Here is a 20,854-nt window from a genome sequence, read left to right as displayed (position 1 = left end):
TAGGATATGAGGACCAGACAACAGTAGCATAAATTTAAATCAGCCATTGTGCCTTTGATTCACCCTGAGGCAAGACAGATGAGAAGAAAGGGCCCAGCTACCTCCCCTCCCTGCTGTCACCCTGCAGTGGAAAAGCAATGCTGGGCTCAAAGCTGAATCTAAAAATTACTCACTCAAAGCTCCAGATACGAAGAATTGATTATGTAAAGCTGCATCAGGGAAAGCGTTTCTTGCATGGTGCAAATCTTTTCCAATGCAGTTCTACAAAACATTATAGCATAATTAAGCTTCCATAAAGATTAATAATTCAATTTCTAGTTCCATTCATCTAATAATTAATATCGCTTTCACATCATCATTAAAGATACCAGCTTGATAGTAGGAACAAAAGATTAGGCCAAGAATCTTATTTGTAATGGATGGTAATGAATAATATCAGGTACAAATTGAAAAGTGTGAGAGTGCAGATACCGACTGCCCTAACCTCCGAGTTAACCTAACAACCCAAAAGCCTCTCTGATATTCACAGAAAGTAATATTTCCTAGAAGAAAACCAAGAAGAGATCACTTACTCTTAAATTACAAAACATCTGAAAAATAGATGTCAAATGCAATTCAGGGAAACACACTCCAGTGTTTCAAGAAAAACCTTCCTACCAAGGCAACATTAAGGAAGCAGAAGTGGAATTACCACCTCTGCCACCGTGGTGAACCCATTCAAGCTGAGGACAGCAGAGCTGTAACGGAGGGTAAATGAGAAGCTGTGAGGCAAAGCTGATGGGGATGTGGGGGACTGTGCAGACCTATAGACAATAAATACCTTTTATCATATAATTCAAAGCAGAATCAGCATGTGAACCAGTTTAATATTTCACCCTTAGCCTCGCCTTCTTTTTCTCCCCAAAGACATGCTGTTCCTTTGAACCAGCTTTTCCTTACTGCTGCATGATTTTGCAGCGAGGAGCTCAAAGGCACTGGCTGGTAAATGTCACTCAGGCATGTCTTTCCTGTATCTTTGAAGAGCTTCCTTGGGCAACATCCCACACTTTAATGCTCCAATTTGTTACTCAGGATCAGCCTGGGCTTTTGCATCTCATCCACGCCTTGAACCCATAGCAGGCAAGCTCCTGTTAGTGCCCCAGTGGAGACACAGCCAGCATGTAGAAAGACCTTCCCATAGTTAATCTTATAAATCCTATTTTGGAGCAGGTGCAAAGGTGGAAAAATTCCCTCAGCTCAAAGACATGCTCTCTACAGAGCATCCGAGCCCTGCAGCTGGACAGTGTCATGGCAAGCACAAAAGCTCAACACCTCCTCCTGCTCTTGCCAGAGGCAGAAAGTGAGGACAGAGCAGGGAAAGTGAGTACATAAGGAGAGGAAGAGAATATGGGAACAGTAGCATAAATTTGAATCAGCCATTGTGCCTCCCTCTTCTTTAGCAGGGAGGCTCAAAGCTGTACAGACTCCACGCTCCCTTCACAGCCCATCAAAAGAGGAATTACCATTTCAGCATCTGCATCATCACTCAGAACATTTCCAAAGGAAATTAATTGGTAAGTAAGCAGGAGCTTAACTCACCAGTGGACAAAATATCCAAGAATAACCAGCATGCCAGCACCTCCCACTGACAGTTAATCCAAAATTGATATTGCTTTGGGGGATGATGGCTTTGAATCTCAGCCAGCTCACTTCCCCCTCAAACCAGCAGCACTTTGTGGCCTTTTCTGACCCAGAGCCTTTTTTTTTTTTTTTTTCTGTTTCAATGGCTCCAAACTAGCTATTCCTGAAGAAGCTGAAGTGTGATTCTATCCTGTAAGTGTCATAAAAGGCCTTAAATCAAGCACATACACAAAAGGATCATATCCCCAGGGCTTGATCCTAAACCCACACAGAAAGAAGGAGCCGGGAAAGAAGTCCTTCACTCTAAACTCCCCCCATGATTGTTCTGCTTGACTAATCCAGTTTCCCTTTTGGCATATTGAGCCCCCAGCCAAAAATCAGTGTCCTGGATTTCCCCAGTATTAAAAATTGCCATCTGCAAACCACCTATCTTCTTAGCACCTCTGCTGGGACTCTTGCCTGCAAGTTATCTGAACATGTACTTTCTAAAATGCTTATTACCAGCCAGTGTTTTATAATACTTTTTTCTTGAGGCCTAATAATTTAGAAATTAATTCATTATCCTCCTGTGATTCTAGCATATTATTCTGCTGTCATCCAAACACAGATCAGAAATACTTACTAAATGCTTCTACTTATTTTCATCATCATTAACAATTGCACCATTTCCATTTCAAAGAGGCCTTTCACAATTCTTCTTCTGTTTCAAGCAGAATGTTTAAATTCTTTATCGTCCTTGAAGATAGCAGCCAAGGATAATTTTACATTTTCCTTTTCATTTCCAGTTTTCTGCACTTCATGTCTAATTTATATTAACTGTGCCCCAAGCTCCCTCCCCTTCCACATTGCTTTTACTTTTTTCTTCCTAATGCTGTCTTCATCACTGAACAATGATCAGCTTTTACGAAGATGCCTCTTTCCTGAGGGCAGAATCACAGTTCCTTGCCATATAATGCACTGTTCTTAAAGAATACCTAATTCTAATATTTTTTCCTATAAACCACTCCCCAAGTTTAACTCAGAAAGTCTTTTAGCTTTAGGTAAATTATATGTTATATTATTAGTTAGGAAAGTCTTCTTTTTATTTAGATTTATCTTTAATGAGGTCAGTCATGCAGATACTACCAACTTCCAATCCAGCTCTAAAATCCTTTGCTCCCAGATGTGCTGGGTCTGTTAAAACACTGTTCAATGATTTCTTGACAGACAGGGAGCACATAAATCCTTCCACTCTGAGAGGCTGCACCTACTGATCTGCGTAGCCATCATGCACTTATCTTCTCTGGATGCAGATTCCTGGACTCCAGTTGCACAACAGCCCCTGAATTACTGTGGCAGCAGGACTAACATGCACCTCCACCCACACCACCACATGAGAACATTTCTGCTCTCCGTGGTATGCAGAGCATCCTCCTGCTGCTTTGACTGGGTGCTGGGCTTAGAGTTAGGCCTTAAAAGAATGCTCCCAAAATGGGTGTGAAAGAAAGAAAAGAAAAATATCACAGCTGGAAAACAGCAGAGAGGGACAAAGTAATAGGCTGAATTCTGCACAGTGCTGATCATGATGCAGGCTGGCAGCTGGTGATTGAGATCCCACTGTCCCTGAGGGACTGCAGCAAAAACAAAAGGAAAGGCAAGGGAAGAGATCATCAGTAAAAGGAGTAGAAATATCTTACTGGGTCTCCCTTTTGGGGCAGAACCCTCCTATGTGGAACCCAGAGGAGAAAAATAAGAATGGAAAAGGGTGAGATAAACAACTGCATTTACTGAAAAGCTTTTAACTTTTAGCACCACAGGTATCTCTGCCACCCAATAAGACATTGTTGGTTTCAGCATTCGACTAAGTGTTTGGTCAAACTGCTCCCTCCTGGCACCTTCACTGAACCATCCTGCATGAAGCCAAAGACAAACCCCTTCTGAGTGGTCAGCCCCAACTGAGCAAGATAACTCCAGCAGGCTGGAGTCAGGCCCATCAACCCTTCTGCCCAGGAAACTGGGGTTTTCACTAAATCTCACTGTGGGAACATTTCTGGCCCCAACCCAAACAGATACTTGCCTACACCTCTTGCTAATATTCCTAGGTCAGAGCATGAAATGATTCTTCAAAGAAGAACTACATTTTCTGGTCTTGGAGAGGGGTAGAAAGAGGTAGAAAAAAACCTGGATTTGGAATCTCACTGGACAAATTATTGATTTGATCTTAAAGAAGTCCAGGTACTTGGTGTGTTCAGAACTAACCACAAAAATCAGGGTAGCTCAAAAATCGCACCCCCAAAATTGCCAAACAGGATCAATGTCAAATCCTTACCCACATCTGACAGTGCCCAAGACTTCAAAGGGAAGTAAAAAACAAATAAACAAACAAAAATCCATTACATAGAATTAAGGAAGAGGTTCTTTTGAAGGCTTATCTTGTGCTGGGACTTTGACTCTTCTGCTTTCCCCAGCCCTCTCTCTCCTATCTTGTCATTTTTTGCCAAGAATTCCCAAAGACAGATCTTGAAGAATATAGCAAAGATCCCAGACTACACCCATTTGCTGAAAACTACCATGGAGAAGATTCAGACTTAAAGGTAAAGACAGTTGTCAGCAGCTAAACAAAGGCTCTCAGCCTCCTCACTACAGAACCAGCCACTAAGAAGCGAGTGCTACAACCAGCACCAGAGCAATTCTGTATGTCTGTCATAATATAATTGAGGTTGGAAGGGATCTCTGGGTTTCATTTAGTCCATCAAGTCAGCTCAAAGCAGGGATAACCTCCAAGTTAGACCAGGTTGCTCAGGTCTTTTTCCATATGAGCTTTGACACACAGGGTCTGAAATTAGTTAAGCTGCAAAAGAGGAGACCTATACGAATAGATCAAATACTGGAATAAACTGCTGCATTTTCAAGTGGGCTTTTCCCATTTGTAAAGTGAAAGCATTGCTACAAACCAGGACAACTGTTTAACCACAATTCTTGAAAGCCAAACTGGTGTTTACTCTTGAACATGGAGAGCAGCCTACCTGCAGGGAGAACAGCCGAAGGCTCCCTGATGACCTTCTGGCTTCCTTAAGTGGTTTCCAAACAGTACGTTACACTCACAGGCAACCCATGCAATAATATAGTATCAAAGAAAATTTTAAGTTAAATTTTAAAATTAAAATTTTGTAAAAGTTTATCTTTTCAACGCTAGATACAGTTGAGTTACAGAAACAACACAGTCAGTAAAGAATTATCTCAGACTAACATGCTACACAATCACATTTCTTTTAAAACCTCTTCAGCTCCATCCTATACTATACCAATGGAGAGCGGTGCTAAACTAAGTAAATCTGCTACCATCCTGATAGGTCTGGTTTTCGATAGTTTTTACTAAAGAATTGCATAAATAAATCCTTGTTTGGTAGTCTGTAGTGTAGTCTGACTCTAAACTATCAAAACCATGGATGCCAAGAGGTAAGACTTCCCTTTGGGATTTTAATTCCCTGTACTAAGGACAGTATTAAGTACAGCAGAAGATCAAGCATCCAGTCCTCTCTACATACAGTTCACCCAGGTATGTTCTGTGGATGCTGTAGGCATTCACTCACATGCAAAATACATCCCACAGCATGTATGCCCTGCAGTCATTACCCGTTAGCTTCCTACCAGTGCTTCAGTTCAAATCTTCAAGTTCTTTTGGGATGTTGTTTAGCCTCACAAGTTATTAGAATGTCACTCTTCTCTGGCTTGGTTGCCTACATTATCAAAGGTAACCTTAAAAGGATAAAAACAGAAAGTGGGGAAGAATACTGCACTAGTCTACATTTGGAAGCAAGGATCTACCAAGCATACTACCCCATGAGAAGCTTTATGAAGAGTAAAGGTTTACTTTACCACAAAACACCTGAGACATTCACCCCGTGGTATTTTGGAGCTGCAGGTGTTCTTTTGAGGAGCCTGCTCTGCAATGCCCAGTTCTGCACTCAAACACTGTCCTTGAGACTTTTCACCTACATAGCAGAGGCTGTTAAGAGGTCAGAGATCTGATAGGAATTATCTGGAAAGATCTGGTCTTCCCCTGGGACAAGAGAGACAGACTTTCCTGCCCTGTTTTCTGTAATTCTTTCATGCTTTACTAAATGTAATTGCTTGTCTGTATTTTATGGAGATATTTAAGTTGCCTTCACTGCAGTCTTCCTTAAATTGGTTGAACACAGGCAAACTCAAAGAGCTGTTATGACTTTTGCATTAGAGCATTAGCGCCTATCCACTGTTTTTATTTCAATTCTGTGCTGTAGTCAGCTCACCTGTGTAGACCTAATAAAGCTGTTAAAGAACAAAACAGCCCTAGAAAATCAGGAAGGAGCAATGAGGCTTGATTTATTTTGAAGATTTTTTCACTCACTACTGTCTTTTCCACTTACAAATTACATTTCACCTGGACCTGCACTGTTTTGATACTTCAGCAATTCATTTAATTCATTACTCACACAATGCAGTTTACAAGGGCTCCATTTCTGGCACTCAGTGGTTAGTGTCTCTCAGCAATGGACTGGCCTCCTTGGTTAAATCTTATCTCAAGGGCTCTGTGTAAAACCCACAGAGACACATCTCTCAGCTGGACCCACCGGTTGCAGGGAAGGAAGTACTCTCCCAAAGCAAAGAGGTAAAGAGATCAGCTCAATATGTCTACGAACACATATGTCAGTGGTTCCTAAGCTGTGGTACCGGAATCACCAAAGGTCACAGGGCAAACATCTCCATGAGCAGTTAAAGCTGATGGAGATGCGGTTTGGTAAATGAAAGGGTGCAGTGCAGGTCCTGACTTGGGACAGGGAGGATGGGTGCCTCTGGGAAGGAATATGGAGTAGAGAAGTATATGATGGGAGGGTGCAAACAGGAAACTAGAGGCACACCTTCCCATACGCATGAAACACAACATTTCCAGCAGCCACTGTCTCATGATCTGCCCTTGACTCCAGTACTGATAACGATGGCTGTTGCTAGCACCTATGGTTGCTATTGCTGCTGCCTGGGCATTACAGCAACACAAATCTGGGAACCCCTGGCACAGGTTACAACCACAGGCTGAATTCCTCTTTGATACCACTTAAGCCAATATGAGTTCTGAGAAACTGTTGCCACATGTTCTCTCCATGACGCACTGCTTAACAAGCAGCTCTTATTTTGTGCTGGCTTCAGTTTCAGAGTGATTTCGATGCATGGTCCCATATTCAATGCTTTGCAGCGGAGTGACTTGGAGCAGGGTTACTGTGGCAATACCAGTGGCTATAAAGACAGCTCTATGCTCTTCTAGCTACGTATGAACAGAAACAACAGTACTCAGAGCTGTTCCTATCTGTTGGAAACATTCACCTATGCAACAAAAACACCGTGAGGAATGCTTATGTCATTTGGGTCTCACTTAACCTCTTATTTGAGACAAGACAAATCTGTCCCAAAGCCTTAAAAAAACCAACACCCCTCATCTCTGAGATTCTAACAACAGCCTGGGTTTAGCAAGCAGCCACCACTTAGGTCAGGTTAGCTGGCTGACACATTACCTGTGATATGTCTGTCCTTGCCATGCTGTTACTCCATAAGACGTGAAGGGCTGTTTTCACCACAAAATCACAAGGCATCTTCCCTTTCCCCTCACCGGCCATGGCTTAGTTATAGACCACAGAGGTCTCCAGGAATGAAACACTACTGACAGTGATCAGGGGATTCTGGGCTGTTGCCCAGAGTAAAAAGCAGTCTTTGGGGATAAGTTTTTCTAGATCAGCCCCTGACCCTTCATCCAGGAGAAAGGCAATTAGTTTCAATGCTTTGTTAGGTTCCCTTCTGTGCAGTGGAAACTCAGAGGAGGAGGTGGTGTGAGAATCCTTCCCATAATGGGAAATCTCTTTGAGGTTTTGTCTTTCTTTCTGGAGCCTGTCTTTTTGTCTTCTGACTAACTGGGTCTGATGAACTTTGAGATGTGCTGTGCAGTCTCCTACTTACCCAAGCTTTCAGGAAGGAGAAGTCATGGAAGAAAAAACTGTTTATGAGAAAAGATGGGTTTTGTGGGAGTTTATTGACCGCAGCACATAGTCTTTAGGGTACATGACTATCTACTTCTGGTCTAGCTGTATTTTTAGCTTTCAGCAATGACAGCTACAGTCCTTTTTTTCATTTAAAATTACTCAGTGTTAACTGAAATAAGTTTTAACTTGAAATGCTAACTGACTTCCAAGAGGAGGAAGATTCTTTAAGCAATCACTAACCAATCCTGAGAAGTCAGGCTAAAGCCAAAAGGCCCATTTCTTCAGCTTGTCACATATTGATCCATCCTGTTCACATGGAGCTCTGCAGCCTTGAGCACTGCAGCTACTTCTAAAAGTTCTTCCCATGAGCTTTTTTTAATGAGATGTTTACATCACTGTGTACCAGGTACCCAAGAGTATTACAGCTTAAATATATAAACTCCATCCTCAAATGAGCATTATACTTTCATTTTTTACCTATACATGTAAACACAGAATTTGTTAGAAATTACGAGCTTTTTGAGAAACTGGAAGAGGAAATATATTTATTAAATGTAAATTGATTTTTTTTTTCAGCCAAAAAAATCCAAGCCCATCACATGTAAGTGCTCTTAAATTTTTGTTTAAAAATGGTTAGCCTTCAGTCGGATTGACTTTCACCACTTGTTGCTAACTCCTGGCTCCTCAGCCAACCAAACACAACCAATAACTGCTGTTCAACTGATATTATAATACAGCACCAGTATCTTTTGGGTTTTGTGATGCCTTGCTGCTGCCTTGAATTCTCCTGTGCACAGAAATAGTGCTTTAGAAGGAATGCCTACATTTTATCCACATCTCTTTGTTGTCATATTGACAGGAAAAAGCTGAGGGAAGCATGTTCACTAAACCCATCATAAAAAACACAGACACAGAACAAAGCAAGAGACAACAGCCAAAGACAACTGCTCTGGCACACAGCATAAGGGGACAGGAGAGCCTCAGGCATCCCCCCTCCTCCTTCCTTGCATGCTATTCCCTTATTTTTAAGGCACTCCTAGGAGTGCCCTTCCAGCAAGCCCCAGCTCAGAGGGCAGCACATAGGGCAGGAGCTGTGTACCCACCATACACCACATTAGAAATAGTCTCAACAATTTCCACCTGCCCAAGCTCACCCCAAATGCTGTGTTTCATTTGGTTAGTACCCCAAGGTAACTTAGGCCTGCTGGGCCTATCAGAATAGAAAAGGCATAAAAGAGTGTCATTCTCTCTTTCCCAGCACCGCAGGTTTCACACTGTTACCACAGGGCACGGCGCATGGCACTGATCACGTAAGGATCTTAAAGCAGGGCAGTGACTTACCTTGGGTGAAATTCACAGCTGATAGAGGATTCTGCCCAGACTGGTGCACCACTTCAGCCCCGTTCATGCCACTGAAACTGGTTTAAAGAAAGCAAAAAATAGGTAATCTCACTCTTTGGGAATATCTTCTTCTAGGAAAAACTGAGTCACTAAACAACACATCTGGATTTTTTAATTTTTTTTTTTTAAACTAATTCAGTACAAGACTAATTTAGGCCCTTGGTGCCTATACTGACCCAGCTAAATGTGGATACCTCACTGAAATTCTTAGAACAGGAGCTTCATTGAGGGCTAATGGTGACAAGATATATTCCACCTCGGTCTGATTTACACTCGTTTGTCAACACCCAGATGGCTCTGCTGAAGGATCCAGCATTTCTTAGGTTTGTAGGCTTATATTCTATGACTACCAATTTTCTTCTGTCATCCTTTCAAAGATCAGGCAAAGGGCTTGATCTACTTACCCTGTTAGTAAAAAAATCTTTTTAACTCTCTTTCTGCTCCTTTCTCCATGGCAGCTGAGCTCATTTCAGTGGCTCCTTGTTTACTGACTGCCTCTGCATTTTCTAGAGCTCATAAGCCCCCTTGGCTGGGAAGTAGGGGGAAATTAACATTGCAATTTGTGGTAGGATATGGACAACGGCTACTGCCCCAGCACGCTCTTTTCTTGCTTCTTCCTCAAAGTGGAAAGGAGGAAACACTTGTTCCTGGGTGAGGCAGCAGCTCCTGACCTTGCAGGAACTCAGTGGGAGCCAGGAACTGTTGCCACCCCAAAGGTGAGACCCTGCTGATGTGCTGTGAAGAAGGAGTTGCAATGCTTCTGGAACCATCCCCCTAACCTTCCCTTCCCCTTCATTCTGTCCCTGCTGGGCCTGATGAAATCCTACGAGGATAAACTGTACTTGGCAACTTCCCAAGCAGTGTGAAGAACGGAGTCCTCCCGCTCAGAGCTGTGGTCCCTGCTCACTGGCACCCTGAGACAAGCCTGGCGGTTCACTGGCAGGTCGAGTTAGTCAAGTCAGCCTGCTGTGCTGCCGTGTCACTAAATGCTGCACATTCATGGCCACCACAAAGGCCTTTGTGCATGACACAGCTTCCTGAGTGTCTGCTGTCTGCTGTTGTGGAGGCTGATCAACCTCAAAAGAGACGTTTCAACCCATATGAGGACTATATACAGTTTTGTGAGTGATACTAAGTCCCAGCACTGCTCACTTACAGAGCATAGGATCGAGCCTGCCCACGTTTATGGGGCCACAGTATTTCATCTGAACTAAGCAGCTCAGAGATCCTCATTTTATCACAGACATTTGAGATATTATTTGAAACCTGGGACTGCCTTTCTAAACAAAACACGTTCATCTGTTAAAACTCAGCAACATTGTTCAAAGAACAGAAATAGCTGTTTCTATTGCTGTTCCACTGCTGCAGAATTGAAATTGGTAACTTGGTCATACAACCCTGGTAAGAATTTACTTTCTGCTACAGATACTTTTACTTTCCCAAAGATTTCAGAATAGCCCATTTTCATGCTCCACTGTAAACTGGATCACTGCGTACCTTGTAAAATTTTTGTTATATAAAAGCTGTACTGAGCATATTATTATTTTACACACTATCCTTTCTTTTCTGTATCTCTTATTAGATCACAAAGAATAAAGCGTTGATCTCAGCTATCATATAAACATAAATGCCCACTGCAAGTCTGAACTAGGCTAAGGTACAGATTCTACACACAGATAAGCAGAGCTCTGAGTGATCTAAGCTCCAATAAGCATCTTACAGTTGAATGTAATGCATAATGTGCTGTTCAAACCACAAATTAGCAATAATATGGAATCAATTCAAGTAAAAAAAAAAAAATCAGAATTTTGCCTTAATGAATGGCCTTTTTAATCAAATCAAATCTTTCAATTCTGTGAAAATGCTCTTCCAGCATTTTTAAGGACTATGGTTATTTTTCCATTTCTTGTGCAGATCTACATAAAAACTTTTCTTTTTTACATACATTAAAAACCAAACATTTCAGTTATCAAAGGCTATAGGGGTTGGTCCTGAAAAAAGAAGTGACAACTATATTTAAGCCTCATCTTTCAGGCACACAAGTAAGGCTGGATTTGTTTCCTTCTAGTACACATGGAACAGTGAGACAAGACAAAAATGACCTTATGCTGGTATAGTTACCTTGGGAAACCAGCACTTTCACCTATGCTTAGTTTAACAGAGGGGGGAATGGTAGGAAAGGGAAAATACACACTTTTCGGAGAACTCTACAATTAACTGTAACACTGAAAATGAATATTAAGCACAATTCACCGCTTCCTTCCTTGCTTGCATGGGAACAAACAGTGCTAGCATTTGGAATAAATCAACACGGAGTTAATACAGTGCCATTTTGTCAGCACACTGTTTTAGCCTCATCACCATCGTGCTGATCGGAACTGATCAATTTGCTTCATCCTCATGTCACAGTGCCTCTCTACTACTCTGTCAGTGAGGAAAGGAGGTCAAGCAGATGAAAAATGAATTCATGCCTGTTTTGAGATACCTTTACTCTGCCAGAGAGATGTAAAGAAACACTGCTGCAAACCAGACCTCTGCCCAAGCTGCTCCACGTGCTCTCTGGAGGAGACATACTCCTGATTTACACCTAGTGCATGCCTGATTCTGAGTGAGACCCACATGAAGGGCAAGCATTTAGCAGCCCTCACCTGCCAGTTAAAAAGGCAGTTTATCACCAGTGTCCCCCAGTTACCAATCTACTCACTTAATACTTCAGAGGTCATCCATGCTCAACATGGACCAAGCTCTGCACAGAGCAGTGGCAGAACCCAACAGACACACACTCAAGAACCAGAATATTTTCAAATAACCCAGTCATTGGTTTTGTTGTCACTTCAAAGAGAAAGAAGAAAAAATCCCACACTATTTGGTGCTCCTCAACCTATGCAACAATATGTTACATCATAAATACAGCTCATGGATATCTTTCTGCTAAAGTCACTGAAAAGCCCATGAGCTCGATGTGAGCTGTCAACTTCAAATATTCAAATAAGATGTCTGTCAGCAGAGACAGGAGTTCGGAGACAAGCACCCACATGAGCTGGTATGATCAGAGCAAGTGCTCCTCCAAACCCTCTTTGCAGAGATTTTATCAGAGCTGGGCAGGCAACAGCTGGGAGAGGTTAATGGTAGTGTGACTCATGCCAAGTGACTCATGACCCACACTACCATTAACCTCTCCCAGAAGTATTAGGATTTAAGGTGGAAAATTACAGGTGTGTTGTAGGCCATGGCTGTGTAACAGGTCAGTCTGCATGGTTGTATTTCAGATACTTCCAACAGGTGTCAATGTGAATGGGTCAAGCATGATGAAGGTGTAAGCACTTCAGAGAAGTTACAATGAGAAGCACTACACCTTCATAGTAACAGGTTAGAAGAGAAGCACCCCACACAAATATCACTGATATGCCATGATATTTGCAGCTAAACTTAACTTTTACTAGATAATGTCCTGTCTCTCTGTGATATCCCTTACCCTGACCCAGTAAAATGAAAGGCAAATGCCTCAGCACCTGCAAGGACTGTTTAGCATTGCTCCTCCTTTCAACAGCAGCACAGAAGAGTCAGACTGAAAGGCACAACACTGAGACTGGTGCAGTTCCTGATTTGTATAGGTTTTTCTCAGAGCATTACATCATATTAGTTCGCTTCAAGTGGATTTCCTCTCCAGAGTCTGGCACTACTGGCTTGAAGACAGACTTCAGCATCACACAAACATCCCTTTCTCCTCCTCCTCGACTGTTCAGTTGCATTTAAATCTAACCTTTGGGCAGACAGCACAGAATGCAGAATCCCTTGCATTCAGATATTAAAAAGAAGTGCCATTATCCAGAGTCCTGGACAGAGAAGTGGACATTAAAAACTACATCCACCTCAGTAGCTGGACCATACTTCTCAGCCAGGCACGGAGCTCTGTATTACAAAGATTGTAGAAGGCCATGCCTTGACAGGAAAAGGGAAAGATGGGGGTAATCCCCACTGCCTGCAGCCTTCTTCCTCATTTTATTAATCCATCTTCTAATGCCATCTGCTCCTTCTTTTGATTTGCTGCATCCGCACAATGAGCAGTGATTGAACTGAGCTTGGGAGGCACTCCACATCCAAAATGACCAAGATTTGCCCCCTCAGATATTTCTATACAAAGCAGTACAAAATATGATGCTGTGGCACTGGTTATAATTGACATATTTCGAGAACAGGCTCACATCACTCGAATCTGAACCAAGCCACAGGGATGTGCTGAGTTCCATCCTGCCAGGCTCCTTGTCCACAGTATGGAAGCGTATTTAGAAGTCCCCCGTAGCTGGCTTGTCTTTCAGAGAAGGCAGCAACGTCCAGTCCATCTGGTGTTGGAATTCTGCAAAGCAGAAGTGGCACCAAGCTCCTAATGCTTTACAGATGATGGCAGAGCTCATTTTAGTTCTTAACCTTTTCCTTCATGGCAGCAAGAAACCATCTCAGCGCGTGCGAACATGCTGCCCCGGCACAAAGAACGACCCTGGCTGCCAAGCTAATTGTGGAGACAGGAACGGCTGGTAGGAGGACAGGGCAGGAGATGGAGTGTCTTTGATATCAGAGTTACACTGATGCCTAAGCGAGCCACACACGGGGAATGTAACTTCTAGGATAAAGTCCTTTCATTATTTGGTGCAGGGATTTTATCCTTTTAATGGAAAAGTCTTGACAATCATGAATAGGAGCATTCAGATTACAGGGAAACTGTGGCCAGGTTTTTCAATACATCTTGTGCAACACACTCCAAACTCAACCAGTTTCTTCAATCTGAATTTAGGAACACACTCTCTCATACTCCACCCTTCATTACCTATTGTCAGACTGAAGGTAATGCAACAAGAGCTGAACAGGTTCAAGAAAAGCCTCTTTGCAATGACCCTCACTACTGGCACAAGTGGAAAGACTGAAACTCAGTCTGAGGGAGGTACTGAGCATGTCATTCTGACAGGATTAAGCAGGACTGCACTTGTGTGTGGAAAAGGACCCCCTGATTAGAAAAAACACCTTGAAACTTCTTTCAACCCAGCTATCTCTGCTAACTAGCAAAAACCATCCAACTTTCTTTTCTTGCTCCATGGATGTCTGCTTTTACATCCAAGTGAGGGTGGGGTTTGACACCCACTGTTTGCTTTTACAAGTTCTCAAGTCTGTAGGGCAGCCCTTGTGATTGTGTAAACCAGGCTAAATATGGTTTTGAGGCTAACTCATATAGGCAGCAGACAGGAGATGTGGCAGTGACACAAGGTAAAAAGATATAGCAAACATTTTCCAAACATCTCCATTATTCTGAGGGCACTGCCGTTCTGGAATGTCCATAGCTGAGACAGATTCTCAATACAATTTACAGGAATACACAGACTCTTGAGGACCCACTGTTCTAAGCTCAAACACCTTGCAAAACCAGAAGTTTCAAAACTGAGCATGCATTCAGGGCAAAACTCGCCAGTTTACAACTACTCATTTTTCAGAATTCTTCCAGTCTTCTTTTACATCCACTGCAATTATGTCCACTGCTCTGGTTTGGAGTAAGCAATAGCAAAAAGGAAAGGCAAATGACAGTTGAGCCATTTGTTTCTGTTATTGCTGTTTTGTTGGAACTAATATAATAAAAAATAGCTCCTCAATGTGCAAAATTTCTTACATTAACTAATAGAATTACAAAGAAAAGAAATTAAAACAGTACAACATTAAGCTGTGAGGGAAAGAAGAGAAAGAATGGAGTGGCAGAGGAAGAAAGGAAAACAAATGGAAAGAAACACAGAAATTTGGTTTTGCTATCCCCTATACAGACTATCCCTTATGTTAAATTGACAGAAAGTACAATGGAATCTGCGGAAGATCTCAGACGGAGATAGAATCATCTCAGTTATGGTTTCTTGAGGCTTTCAACTTCTTAGTGAGCAGCATTTGTTGTATTCAACTCTTCTATTTGCCAAGAGAGAAGACTGTGAGCTACTCAGCACGTAGGTAGGCTTCTTCCGATGCCTCTGTGTTGCTCAAGCAAACATCCTAAGACAGCTTGGAACAGAGATATTCTTGTCATATCTGAACAGGCATTGTTTGGACAACTGAAGAAAAATTTTTGTCTCTACAGAATAAGTCTCCAACTCCATTTTCAGATATTGCAGAAAAACAAAAGTGAAAGAAAATCCCTTTTTCCTGCAGACTACAGATCTAGGTTTCACAGAAGCCATCCACAGCTTTTAACTTTTAGAAACCAGACAGAAATTCTGATTTATCACAATGGTATCTGGAATATTTAACACCCCAAATATTCAGTAAAGTGAGGTAATGTTGTAGCAATTATTCTATTAACAAATTCAGAGAATTTAAATTTGATAACCTTTGGTTGATGGAACAGTCTTAGCTTATTGTGCCAGTCTATAAGTAACTTCTGACCATCAATTTTTTTTTTTTTGTAATGTTGAAAGACACTGCTAGGAAGAGTTAGGTTAAGGCTGTGCTCATTTCCAGACAGGATATGTTAGAACACAGTTTCGAGCAACTTTTTGTCTTCATTTACAGTAGGTAAGAACAGGATTCAATCCTGTCTCTCTTGACCTGTCAGGACAAATGGGGAGAAACATCCTCAAATTCTATAGCAACTGCAGGTCATGCATCCCCGAGGCCTGGCTTTAATCACACCATTTCTCTGCACCAAAAGAATATAAAAACAAGGTACCAAATCAGCATGTGCACAGGACAGTTAACTTCACCATAAGTAGGCCAAATGGTCCAAAGACACAGAAAAGAAGTAAGCTAAGAGAACAGGCCTCTGCACAACGACTACAGGTGTCAGGCTGGGCTGCAGAGGAGAACAAGGCTCTGTCCTTGCCAACTATTAGATCACATTGGTGTCAGTCCCTCAGTCAGTCCCCCTGTAGGGAGTCCTCTCTTCCTACAAAATCCTCTGCTAGTCCCATGATCACTTGAAAATGCAAGGACAGAATGCTTTAATGAGCTGGAGGCAAGAGAAGCTGGCCACTTCTGAAAGACCTATGACTTCTCACATCATCAAGTAAGAGCCTCCTCTGGGAAATCAATCTTTATATTCACTTTATCCCTCCAATGCATTGACTCCATCAACTAATGGCAACTTTCCAATGCTCTGCTTAGTTTTACTGCCAAGTTGATATCATGCTGGGGGACAAATAAGTAAACTTTATTAGTAAGAGAAAAATGCTGCACAGAAAGCCAAACTCAGCAGAGCTACACGATGGATATTGTGGCAAAATTCAAAGCAGCAGCAGATTTTTTTCTTCAGATGGGCAATAGTGCTCCTTCAGCTTTCTCCCATATATCTCTGATGCTCTCCAGGTCTGCAGACAAAAGGAATAGGAAGGAAATTCTCTCTTTGCCCTGAATGCTCATGTCTGATTAGGAGCTGAAAAAAGATACTTGCTCTGCTTGCCCTACTATCCCTTCTTTCATTCCTCATGTTTCTGTCCAGATGCATCTTCTATTTATTGCTTGCTTCTTGCATTCTTCTTCCAAATTCCAAAGAATTGGCATTTCCAGGAATACCCTTCTGTGTACCACCATTAGGGCTGAAGTTCTTGTTTTATCTGGTTGGTTTTTTGCTTATCTATTTGTATTTTCTTCTCATTTTCTAGCCTGAAAAGTTCAGCTTGTCCTATAGGCAAGCGTTCCTCAGTTCTGACCCAGGATAACACTGCAATTGTCAAAACACTTTTCAGAAATTACTTCATTTTCTCTTAATCCAAAAATTTAATGACACAATTTCAAGCTTGTTGCAAACCAACAAGCTGGTTTGTAAAAGGATCCTAGCACCTCCTCTGACAAAGGCAGCTCTGCTAAACTTGGTTAATGTTCCTTCTACAATTTCATGCCAAAAGGCTCCCTTGGGATGTCTTCAGCAAAATTGAAGGCATTCTCAAAACATGTCCTAAAACATATCCTAATCTTTTATGAACGAGGAATTAGGAGCACAGAGACAAAGCTACCTTACTACAGCCACAATGTAGATCTGTGCCAGAATGGAGCAGAAAATGGCAGCAACTGGGAAGTGCAGAGGGAATACTTAGCACAGAGTCCTACTGTGCAAATTTTGGTTCTAAAAGATGCTGTGAAAAGGCTCTAAACTTAGTCAGTCTTAAACACTAGGTAACAGCCAAAGCTGGACATCTGCACAGCTCTGCTATCCTGAAACTCCCCATCTGCAGCTGACTTGTAACTTGGCTATCGACTCTTAATTACGGCTGCTTCCACCTTCTCTTGTGACTTGCCCTCCTGCAGAGACTATTGAGTCAGGCTGTCTATAGCATCAACATGCATAAAATAAAACCAGACTGTATCAGAGATTTACCCTCCCTTTGCTACTGCACACTCTCAGGCTTCTTTACAAAGCTCCTTTGGTTTCCATTTCTCCCTTTGAGAGACTGCTCCAGAATCTCTAGTGGTCGAAAATCTAATTTCCAGACTAAGTTTATTAATAGCAAATTTGTACCAATTTGTCCTTGTGCCAGCACTCATCTTTATTAGAAAGACCTTTTCTCCCCCTTTAGTATTTACTTGCAATGAAGTGTTTAGAGGGAGACATCACATTCCTTTCCCAGCCTTTGTTTTGCTAGGCAAAACAAACTCATCTCTTTTAGTTTTCTCTCATCTGCTCAGCTTTCTGTCCCTTACTCATCCTCCCAGCCCCGTTCTGCACCTGCTCCTGTGTGAGCACATTTTTCTGAGAGAACCGTACACAGTGTTCTTGGCACACTCTTGCATCTTGGTTTTAAACCTCCCTATTTGTAGCAGGACTGTCTCCTTGAAACTATCCTACAACTGGATCAGCCCTGACACTTCTCCACCATATGTTCCTATCGTTATCAAAGTTCCTCTGCTGCCTCCAGCAGCCTCCTCAGCACTCAGCTCATTCCCTCCTCTACTCCCACCTGCCATCACCTCGTTCACACCATTCCCATGCTGGTGGAGGACAGACATGGCCCAAAGCTGGTGCCAGCACCCAGTCCTGCACTCTCTGGACTTCCATAGGGCTCTCCCACACACACTGCAGGTAGCAGTTGCACTGTCCTGCTCCTCAGCTTTAAAAGAAGCAAACACCCAGAGAAGACTCCCCCGATCCTACGCCTCCTGGGCCTCCTTCCCTTGTTGGTACGCTCTTCTGAACACCACTGACTCTCTGGCTTTCAGCCCTGGATCTTCTATGGCTCAGTCAGCAGTGACAGAAGGACAGAGCCTGCCTTAGGCCCTCAAATCTGAGACTTCTGTGCTACTCAGAAGTACACAGCCCTTAACTAGACTCTGCAAGCTCTAAAATGCAGCTAAACAACCCCTTCAGAAGGGCCAGATGCATTCACTGAACTTTCCCTGCTGCCTTGAACAATGGGAACATCCTTTTCCTAACATGGGCCAGTTCTCCCTAAGCTTCCCTGCTAATGAGACACCAGTTCCCTGCTCATGGGCAAAATTCCTGCTGACTTCATTACATTGGGGTTTCCCCGTAGCTTCTAGTGTCGCACACATAGCTATGATGTCTCTCAGATTACAGCCTCTTGCCTAGCCTTTCAAAGATCCACTTTCAGTATAAACCCAGACAGGGCAAAAATGGCATGCAAAATATCGTTTAAGAACAAGCAAAGGCATTTTCATACTTGCATAAAGAATCAATTTGGATGTAGCTAAACCCAGATCTTAGCCTAGGGAATAAACAATTCTTCCGTTTTCCAACCCTCAATCTCATTCTGTGAACTGGGGCAAGTGGGGACATCTGTTGTCTTGTGGAAATAAAATTCAGAGCACACCCATGGGAACTTGTCCAGTGCTATTTCAGTGGCATGGTTCCAGAAACTGCCCTCATACCCTGTCTTCACTCATGCACTGCTCCCAGATCCTTGCAGTAATAATGGCCTTAAGGTCACACAGCATAAACCAGTTCATGAAATCTGCTTGTTCTATGCTAACTCAAAAACTGTCACTCATCCTCTTATTCTCTGCACTTGCAACAAAGCTGTCAGCATCTTTATTTCTGACTTCTGGAGAGTTTAGCCTTCCCTGTTAGGTAAGCATTTCTTTCACTGATACTATTAAGAAAAAGAAAGTCTCTAAATCAGTGGAGCGAGGTGAACATGGCAGCTATGCTCGATAAGAGCAGACCAGTTTCGGCAGCACACTGCTGACTCATGCTTCTCTGCTGGGATACTTCACATCTTAAAACTATTGATGCCTGGATTGTGTATCAACTCCCATGAAAATATCTGACTTGTAAACCCCATTGCCACTACAGTCCTTTGCCATGCCACAGCCCAAATCTGCTCCTCCACTGGGGATGCTATTCCCAAATTGAACATGCTTGCTTAAAACAAACAAGAAAGCTGCTTCTGCGGTATCACTCTGCTTTCTTTTGACTATATGGTGTAATAGCTCATGGATTTAATTTAGGACTGATAAACTCTTCACCTGTGCCGTGAGCCACACTGCAATCTGGTTGCCCAAACTGTGGCTTCCCAGCAGTGTCTGCAGTGATGACTGCTGAAAGGTAACCAGAGAAACACCTTCCTCTACCAGAGCAGCAAAGGCCCACCCACTAGTCATCAAATCTCAGTGCAAAGCACGACAGGAAAGGAAACTTTGGCTCTACTAATTCTGCGGCCTCCCAGTCATGCATGCTATCTTCCCTGCCCAGGCCATCCTGGGTTTTTTTGGAACTCATTTGTGTTGCTTGTTTCGGCAGCACCTTGGAAAAGAGGAACAGGCATGACAACATTTGCCACTTCCTCTGTGTGGAGGGAGGCCTCCATGGAAGGGGTCCAACAGTGAGAGTACACTGTCCTTTCCCTGGGTGAGGGGCAGGAAAGACAGCAGCTGTTTGAACAGCACACTCCTGCCTCGGGATAAGGAGAATTATTTCACACCTGAAGTGATGTGTTACAAGCAGTACAAAAGCAGCACGGGAGTCAGAGAAGGGCAGCTTGTGAATTGAAGGAATTTTTAGGATTTTCACTGTGGAGACTTGGGTTTAAGTCCTAGTGAGAAACATCTAAGTCTTCCCTACTCACAATGGCACAGAGCATAACAAAGAGTGCCTTTGCTGGGACAGAAAGACAGCTAATTGAAAAGCACCATTAAAACATCCTCTTGGGAAGAACTTCTTTTAAGAACAGATTTTTTTTAAATTTGTTTTTGAAAGAGATAAAAGTTCCTGCCAAAGCTACTTGGAACAGATTTGTTTCTGGCAGTTCAGAAGCTCTATTTCAGAACTTCCAAATTGTGCATATTTTATCTTTGAGATTTTTATCCCCCATGCATCGTTATTACCTTGCCCTAACATGACAGAAGTAGTGAAATATTTTCTTACTTTTTAGATCATTAAGATGAATCGCTACTTACTACAGAATGAAATATTACCTGCTTTTCTAGATGAAGGCATTCCTGGGTGCCCTAACGGCAGTGCTAGACTTTCATTACATTGGAAACAAGGGACTTCTTGTTCTAGAGAAAAAGATAAGATGTTTCAGTCATATTAAGCAGCAGCTGTTCTTATCCATAAAAAAAAAAAAAAAAGTAACTAACTACTGTGTTTTCTTATATAATATACACACTGTGACCTACTACTAGTCTTTACTCAGCAAGTCAGCAGTAAGCATAAGCTGTACAACAACTTAAAATGGATATAACTCAAAACAAAAATTCAGAAATCCCAGAGCAAAACATTTCTAAAACTCAAAATCTGGGACACAGTGTCCTCACAGGAAATTTTAAAAATAATTTAATTCTGATTAAAGAGGGGGGGAAAAAAAACAAACAAGCTTTAGAGTGTCAGAACTTCCCAGAAAATGGTAATTCTGAGTTAGGCT

General features: G+C 42.4%; 1 protein-coding gene across 1 annotated transcript in view; it reads right to left on the bottom strand.

Annotated features, from left to right (window-relative positions):
* Positions 1-20,470, bottom strand: part of MAPKAPK3 (MAPK activated protein kinase 3) — a 125,025-nt gene extending 104,555 nt beyond the window's left edge. The window contains exons 1-2 of the mRNA XM_074836460.1: positions 20,406-20,470; positions 8,952-9,028 (exon numbers count right to left, since the gene is read on the bottom strand). The gene's annotated coding sequence lies outside the window, so the exon portion shown is untranslated. The remainder of the gene's footprint in view (positions 1-8,951; positions 9,029-20,405) is intronic.
* Between the last annotated feature and the right edge of the window lie 384 nt (positions 20,471-20,854).

Source organism: Strix aluco, chromosome 11 (assembly GCF_031877795.1).
Source record: "Strix aluco isolate bStrAlu1 chromosome 11, bStrAlu1.hap1, whole genome shotgun sequence".
Taxonomy (NCBI): domain Eukaryota; kingdom Metazoa; phylum Chordata; class Aves; order Strigiformes; family Strigidae; genus Strix; species Strix aluco.
The sequence above is the reverse complement of the archived record's forward strand: the minus strand, read 5'-3'. Positions and strand labels throughout refer to the sequence as shown.